This window comes from Dipodomys spectabilis, unplaced genomic scaffold, assembly GCF_019054845.1.
Source record: "Dipodomys spectabilis isolate Male_0828 unplaced genomic scaffold, ASM1905484v1 ptg000334l, whole genome shotgun sequence".
NCBI lineage: Eukaryota > Metazoa > Chordata > Mammalia > Rodentia > Heteromyidae > Dipodomys > Dipodomys spectabilis.
In genome coordinates, this window is record NW_024871011.1 from 31,486 (window position 1) to 40,622 (window position 9,137).

The 9,137-nt window shown below is 42.0% G+C and overlaps 1 pseudogene; it reads left to right on the top strand.

The window, feature by feature from the left end:
* Window positions 1–2,915: 2,915 nt before the first annotated feature.
* On the top strand, window positions 2,916–3,883 carry LOC122095090 (annotated as a pseudogene).
* Window positions 3,884–9,137: the final 5,254 nt, after the last annotated feature.

A 9,137-nucleotide genomic window follows, 5' to 3' on the forward strand; every position in this document is an offset into this window, starting at 1 on the left:
TGACTATCCTGAATTAAACCTTATTTCCCTTCCCAAGCTGCAAACACATAGAAATATGCCCAGGGCTCAAGAGAGATGGACAAAGACTTACAAATACATAAAATTATATACTTTTTTTTGGGGGGGGGGGGTCCAGTTGTCAGCTTGAACTCTGGGCCTGGGCGCTATCCCTCAGCTCTTCAGCTCAAGGCTAGCGCTCTACCACTTGAGCCACAGCGCCACTTCGGCTTATATTCTTTTTGCTTATGTGGTGCTGAGGAATCGAACCCAGGGCCTCATTCATGCAAGGCAAGCACTCTACTACTGAGCCACCTTTCCAGCCCCCAAATTATATACTTTGTTTCAGTAATTCAAGGACAAATCATCAAAGGCATATCTTGATTTTTTCTTTTTTTAATGGAAATGGGAATATACACTGAATGCATCAGGGAGTAGGTGATAGTTTGGATGCTGAGTTGTGGAATGCACTCCTGGGCATGGGAGACACTTGCCTTGGAGAACTTGTGTGGTGATGTGTCTCCTCACACAGCTTCACAAAACAATGCCCATAACTTGTATGATGACATAGCCATCTTTCCATAGCAGCAAATAGGTGTCAGGCACTGATCTTGCTCTGAGGTGGACTAAGCAACACATCAAGGCACAAAGAACTAGAGGGAATGACTGCTAGCCACCAGACATCAGCTTCAAGAGCTGTCCTGACCAGAAGCTAGGAAAAATTGAGCTGGAGAAGGCTGATCCCCATGCAAGGCTCCTGAGCACTAAGGACCAGGCACTATTATAGGTGTTGGAGAAACAAGTGAATGTGGCTCTCTCCTCATCAATTTCATGCTGAAAAGAAAACCAGAAATCATAATGAAAATTTCTATAAATCAGAGGCATGACATTGGTAGTTTTGTGGCTACAACTTCACAGCGGGTATGTGAGGACATATCCCTGAGGAGGAGATAGTTAATCTGAGAGCCATCATCCATGCAATTACCTAGAAGCAGATACTCCAGGCAATAGGAACAGCAAGTACATCCCTCAGTGAAGGGAAAGGACGTAACTTGCTTCAGAAAAGGAAAACCTCACTGACATGCTTGCTTGTGAAGTAAGAAAAAAAGGTACAACAAAGAAAAAAAGATCAGACATGAAGATCGGAATAAATTATATAGGTATTGGATGCTGCGGGTTACAAGAAGAAAAATTCTGTTATTCTAAATCTGACATGACCCACTGGAACCAAAGTGCTCAAATAGTAGACACATATGATTCACCTAGAGAATACTTTTAAAATGTGATTCTAGCCAGGCTCTGGTGGCTCACAACTGGAATGCTAGCTACTCAGGAGGCTGATACCTGAGGATCAGGTTTGAAGCAAGCCCAAAGAGGAAATTTGGAAAGACTGATCTCCAATTAACCACCAAAATTATAGACATGAAGCTGTGGTTCAACTGGTAGAGCACTAGCCTTGAGAAAAAAATTAAGGGACAACACACAGTGTCTAGGTTCAAATCCCTGGACTTCACAAAACAAAGATGTCAACAAATAAAATTTCGTGCTCAGTGGATCATCACTTAGCATTCTACTTCAATGTTTTTGGTATGAGCCTAGGAAGTTACATCCTTAGCAAATGCTCTCCCCTCATATTCTGCTTCATTACCAGTATTCAAACCCCTGGCATTACCAAAGTCTCCTCTCAGTTAGCATAGCAGTCTACCACTGGGAATTAATAGATATATTTTTATTAATCATAATCTATACACACACATCAAATGAATAGTAGCCACATTCCATTATTCTGAATGTTTTTGCTCCCCCTTTGAGTTAATCATCCTTACCATTAAAAAACTAAATAATATTTATCAAATTAAGTCAACAGTCATCATTCTTTCACCCAATCTTGTAACCTAAGTTATGTGGGTTTTTTTGTTTCTTTGATGTTGGTGCCCTGTATCTTGTATATACATTTCTCTAGCTTTGGGAGGTGAAGGGGAAAAAACCAAATGATTAACTAGGGATACAGTTTGACCCATTTTAACAATGCGATCAAGACACTATGTTCAAAAACGAACTTTACAATTTAGGCAGGAATTGGGGAGTGGGGATGGAATGGAATAGTTGTGGAGGTGGAAGGGTAGGGATGGTAGGGGAAAAACAAATGAGGAGGTAACAATGCTTGAGAGAAAATGAACTCATTACCTAACTTATGTAACTGTAACCCCTTTGTACATTATTTTTACAATAAAACATATTAAAAAAGATGAAAAGACTCAGAAATAAAACTACATACTTACAATCATCTGATATTCGACAAAAGAGAGAATGATGTAATGTGAAAAAAACATAGCCTTGCTGGGTCCCTGTGGCTCATGCCTTTAATTCTAGTTACTCAGAGGCTGAGATCTGAGGATGGTTTTTGAAAGCCAGCAGCGACAGGGAAGTCCATGAGACTCTTAGCTCCAATAAACCACAAAAAATGGGAAGTGGAATATTGGTTCAAGTACTAGCCTGGAGATGAAATGCTGAGGGGTAGCTCCAGGGCCTAGAGTTCAAGCCCCACGACCTACAAACACACACACACACATGCACGCACACACACACACACACACACACACACACACACACACCACATACACACACATCATAGCCTTTTCAACTATTGGTGTTGGGAAAACTGGACATCCATAGACAGAAAACTAGAAGTGGATCTCTGCTTGCACTAACATCAACTCAAAATGGATTAACTACATTAAAATCAGTCAATCTACTATAAGACAGAATAAGGGTGACATTAGAACTTATAGGTACTGAGGTGCGAGCTGGGAAGCTGCATGCTGAGCACCGGTAGTTGTGCTCCAGATCCCGCAATCTCGCACCACGTGCCTCGACCTGATAACCGCTTACTCCATTTGGCCACTGCGATGGGCGCCATGCATCAGGTGCGCCCCACGCTCTGGGCAGCTCTGCTCACTGCCCTGGCCCTGCTCCGCGGGCCACCGGTAACTCGGCCCCATCGTGCGCTGAGAGCCCTGTGATGCGAACTCCTTGGCCCAGTGCACACCTCCGCCTGCCACGCCCGCGTGCTCCAAGCTGGTGTGCGAGCCAGGCTGTGGCTGCTGCCTGACATGAGCACTGCGCGAGGGCCAGCCATGCCGTGTCTACACCGAACCCTGCAACTGAGGGCTCAGCTGCAGCTGCCACCGGCTGAACCGGCCGATTTGGGTGCTGCTCTACGGCTCCGGGTTCTGCGCCAACTCCAACGTCCCCGGCCACCTGAGCGCCTACCTGTTGCTGGTGCCCTCCACCTCAGGAAATGCTAGTGAGTCGGAGGAGGACCAAGGCAGGGGGAACCTGCCCCGCTGAGCACACATAGGGTGCCTGACTCCAAGTTCCATTCCATTCACGCAAAGCTGGACACCATCAAGAAAGGTCACGCGAAGGACTGCCAGCGCTACAAAGTCGACTATGAGTCCCAGAGCACGGACACCCATAACTTCTCAGAGTCCAAACGGGAGACAGAATATGGTCCCTGCCTTAGAGAGATGGAAGATACCCTGAATCACCTGAAGTTCCTCAATGTGCTGAGTCCCAGGGGTGTGCACATCCCGAACTGCGACAAGGAAGGACTTTATAAGAAGCAGTGTCACCCCTCCAAAGGCAGAAAGCGGGGCTTCTGCTGGTGCGTGGACAAGTATGGTCAGCCCCTCCCAGGCTTCGACAGCAAGGGCATGCATGACTAGCACTACCTCGGCATGCAGAGCCAGTAAACCCCACAGCATCAGTTAAATTGGAGCTCCAATACGCTTTACTTTGCACAAAAGACTGCGACGGACAGAAAACCACCTGGCTACAGCCTCAACTTATATTTCTTTTTGTGATGAACTGTTTTTTTTGTGTGTTTTTTTAAGAAAACCAAAGTTTAGACAGAGATATTTGAAACGTCTATTGTTCCTTTAAATGGTAAACTTGAGCATATTTCCACTTTTCAGTAGTCAGAAAAGAAAATTAATTTCTCTGTGCTTTCTGTAAAAATAACATACTCCTGCCGAAAGGAGCAGACTTGATCCCCTTCTAGAATCCTCTCCACATCTGCCCACTGGAACAGCTGACCTTCTGCCTCCCTCACTTCAGTGGCTATTGTAGAAGACACCTCCTCATTGCCCTCCACCCTGCTCAGGCCTCATGGAGAGCAGGAAAGTCAGAAACTCAGGCCACCTGGCCATCTCTACCATACACAAGACCCCTGGCCATCCTGGTCCTATCTTTGATTCCAAGGCCTGGACCCCTAGGCCACAAAGCTTCTCTATTATCTGCAAGTGACTTGATCTGCTTGGAAAATACTGGAGAGATGGAGGTGGAATCTTAACTGACCAAGAAAGTTCTACAAAACTGACCAAAAATGTTCTAGCACGTTCTGGGAAACTTGTAAATGCAGATCTTTCTGACCTCCCTCCATCAGGCAGCTTTTCAAGGATGGAGCCCAGTGGAAGGCCTAGGGTTGTCTCGACTGTGGCCTTGCAGGGCATGGGGGAAGCTGGGAGTGTACCCCACACCTCACATGCCTCACCAGTAATGGAGTAATCGCTTTGGAGACAACAACAACAAAATGTTTTCTAATTTAACTCCTAGTTTGGGGTTAAGGATAATAAGCTATTTAAAGGCAAAAGTTTATTTTCACCCCTCATCTTCATTCTTGACCTAACAAAACAATGGTGTTTAATATTATCTAAACAGGAAAGATGAACAGCTTGTTGAGAGAGCCTCATAGTGACACTGGGAACTCATAGAATATAACTTGTGTTTGTTGAACTTGGAGTCCAACTTATACTTTATAATTCACACATATATGCAGAGAGAGAGATATGTTCTCAATGGTTAACATTGTATACAGCATAGCCCAACGATAATAGGATCCATACTAGATAATCCTAGATAGTGTTATAGATACTAGAAGGTGTAACTATGGCTGTGACGAGGAGAGGACACTCAGTCCAGGTGGAGCTTTTCTCTCCCCGAGGCCAAACCCATGGCAGTGTTTGGTGTATGGCAATTGTCCTGCCCTACACTGCTCTCCTTAAGAACAAAAAGAGGTCTCAAGATAGTCTGCCTACCTATTAAAAGTTTTCCTTTATTTTTTTAATTTTTGGGGGGGAAAGTATTTTTGAAAAGTTTTGTCTTGCGATATATTTATAAAAGTAAATAAAGTTTTTACCATTAAAATAATAATTTAAAAAAAGAACTTATAGGTACTGGCAGGAACTTCCTGAATAAAATCCCAGGGGCACAACAGATAGGAGAGAGACACAACAAATGGGACTACATCAAAGGAAAAAACATCAACAGGCTAAAGACATAGCCACTAAACTAAAAAGACAGCTAACAAATTGGGAAAAGATATTTACCTGCAATATATCTGACAAAGGGCTAATTTTCAATGTATACATGGATCTCAGGAAACTACCCCTCCCAAAACTAATAAACCAATCACCAAATGGGCAGAGGAGCTAAGGAGAGACTTCTCAGAAGAAGAAGGAAGAATGGCAAAGAAACATATCAGGAAAGGTTCATCATCCCTGGCCATAAAGAAAATATAAATCAAAGTAATCCTGAGATACCATCTTATCCAAATATCTTGAATTCAGACAACAAATGTTGGTGGAGAAGTGGGGAAATTAGAAAATGGCAAGGACATTTGTACAACCATGTTCCTTGCTGCTCAATTCACAGTGACAAGAAATGTACACAACGCAGATGCCCCACAATAAATGAATGGAACCAATAATTATGCTATCTATATACAATGAAATTTTACAGAGCCATTAGAAAGGATAAAATAATGTCATTTGCAGGGAAATGGATGACACTAGAATGAATCATGTTAAGAAAGTTAAGCCAACATCAAATTGACAAATGGTGCATGTTCCCCTGATATGTGGAAGAAAAGTTTAAAACACAATGGGATATGACATACTGTGCAGGACTCTAGGCATCATATACAGTAAGAACCAAAGAGGAAGCCTTTGGCGATAATCACCAAGTTTTAATACTCAAGCACCTTTTCTATATAATACTATTGAAGTGCAATGATAAGGAAACAAAGGAACTTTTCTTAATTTGTCTTTTCATTTTCTGATGAGTCTGTATTCTTCACCTAATATACAGGGAAGATGGGGGAAGGGCACAGAATTAGTGGGAACTGGGTGACAAATTGCAGCAGCAGAGCCCTCTGGCTGTACTGGACATTGATGAAAGTGAACCATGCAAGTTGAGGGTCAAGATGGGAGGGATGGTATGGAATAGAATGGGGGAACAGATAAGATTATGCAAAAGGAAGGAAATGTACTAGTTACCTGACATACAGAAAGGTAATGCTGCTCTATATCACCGCTATAACAATTTTTTTTTAAAAGAAGAGAGTTCCCAAATGAGAACACAGGAGAATAGGAAAATACAGAGCAGATAATTCTTTTTTTATGTCCTTGATACCTGATAGTTTCAATCAATAGCTATTGTCCTACCAACTGAGTCATACCTCTAAACCCAAAAGTCCTTACAATATTCAAATTTTTCATTGATTTCTTCATATTTTCTATTTACTTTTTGGTTTGTGTGTGTGTGTGTGTGTGTGTGTGTAATGGAGTTTGATCGTAGGGTCTAGGTGCTATCCCTGAGCTTCTTTTTGGCTCAAGAGTTCACTATACCACTTGAGCCAAAGCTTCAGTTCTGGTTTTCTTGAATAGTTTATGGGAGATAATAGATTCATAGAGACGTTTTTGCACATCTAGATGCAAATCATCATCTTCAGATCTTAGCCTCTGGAGTACGCAGTATTATAGACATGAGTCAAGGTTTATGGCTTATGAATTGTTGTCCCTTTTTTAAAAAGCTGGTGCCAGTGGCTCATGCCTGTAATCGTAGCACCACAGGAGGCTGAGATCTGATAATTGTGGTTTAAAGACAACCTGGGTAAGAAAGTCTGTGAGACTATTATCTCATAAACTGGTTAGTAAGAAACCAGAAGGGGCACTGGCTCAACCTGGTAGGGTGATAGCCTTGGGCACAAAAGAACAGGGACTGCCCCCCCAGGCCCTGAGTTCAAGCCACACATATAAAAAATGTAAAAAAAAAATTACAATCACTTGTAATCTCAACTTCCTCAATTGGTGGTTCATTTAAAGTTAATTTGCATCTCACTTTGTACGTATTTGAGGGGGAACTAAACATTTAAAAAAATGAGCACCTGGGTTCAGGTGGCTCATGCCTGTAGTCCTACCTTTTCAGGAGGCTGAGAAATGAATATGGTGGTTTAAAGACAGCCTGGGCAGAAAAGTTCCCATGAGACTGCTATTTCCAATTAACCACTAAAAAACAAGAAATGGCACTGTGGTTTAAACTGGTATGGTAGAGTACTAGCATTGAGCAAAACTGTTCTGGGACAATATCCATGCCCTCTGTTCAAGTCCCATGTCTGAAGGAAAAATAGAAATCAAGGCTGGGAATTTGGCTCACTGTTAGAATGCTTGCCTTGCATGTTGAAAGTTTGGGTTCAATTCCTAAGTACCACATAAGCAGAAAAAGCCAGAAGTGGCACTGTTGCTCAAGTGGTAGAGTGCTAGCCTTGAGGTGAAGAGCTAAGGGACAGTGCCCAGGCCAGAGTTCAAGATCCATGGTGGATAAAAAACAAACAAACAAAGATAGTTCAAACATTTAAATGATGTGCACAATAGACTATACACTAAAGATGAAAGATTAAATTAATGAATTAATAATTAAAATGATCAACATTATTTCGATTTTGTAAGTGGTGAATATAGCAGAAAAAGTGATAAAAAATAATGATTCATTTCTAACCACTCATATTGTTTTAAACTCATTTACTACTTTTAAACTAAAGGGGCACATAAGTATCATTTTACAGAAAAACAAAAGTTGTACTTGTATTTCAGCCTGAATTCCACATTTTATAATTCTCTTTTTAGTAAACAATCAGTATATTAAAATACCTATAATCCCTTTATTTAATACTTATAATTCCAGTATTTGATTATATCATAATTCCTCCCTTACTTCTTTTCTTCATATCCTTTCCTCCTTTCTATACTAGCAGTTAAATTAAGGGCTTCATGCACTTAAGGTAGGTCCTCTAAAAGGTGAGCTACACGCCTGCCTTTTTTGCCTTAGTCACTTTTGTTTTTGTTGGTCATGTGGCTTGAACTCTGGGCCTAGAGACTGTCCTTGCACTCTTCAGCTCAAGGCAAGTTCTCTACTGTTTGAGCCACAGTGTCACTTCTGATTTTCTGGTGGTTTAATGGGAATAAGAGTCTCACAGAGTTTCCTGCCTAGACTGCCTTTGAACTGTGATCTTCAGATCTCAGCCTCCTGAGTAGCTAAGATTACAGGCATGAGTCACCTGCACCCAGCTCTGCTTTACCCTTATTTGGGGGGGGGGCTGAACTCTGGGCCTGGCCACTGTCCCTCAGCTCAAGGCTCAAGGCTAGCGCTCTACCACTTGAGCCACAGTTCCACTTCCGGCTTTTTTCTTATTCTGCTTATGTGGTACTGAGGAATCGAACACAGGGCCTCATGCATGCAAGGCAAGTGCTCTACCAGTGAGCCACCTTCCCAGCCTTGCTTTTTCCATTCTTATGGCAGGGTTTTCTGTTTATGACCAGGCCAGCATGGTCCACAATCCTTCTTTTTACCTTTTCTGAGTAGATGAAATACAAAGCACAAAGCATTGGGTTCAGATATTGATTGAGATCCAATGTTGTGAAGGTTTCCTGGGGCTAGCCTCAAATCATAATCCTCTCTGTATCAGTCAAGACCCAGCAGCTAGCATTATAAGTATGAGCTCCCATGCGTGGCTCAAATTTCTGACAACTAAAACATATGAACAAAGTTTTAATAATTTTAAATGTTGAATTTGAGGACCATGAGTGCTTTTAATTGCCTAGTTTCAAATTTCACCAAAAAACCCAAATATTAACTTTTGATTTCCTAGATTAAATAAGCAGATAAAATTTAAAAAGCAATTAGCTATTTAAAGAAAAAAAGCTAGGGCTGAAAAGGTGGCTCAGTGGTAGAGCGCATGCCTTGCATGCCTGAGGCCCTGGGTTCGATTCCTAAGTACCACATAAGCAAAAAGAAAAAAG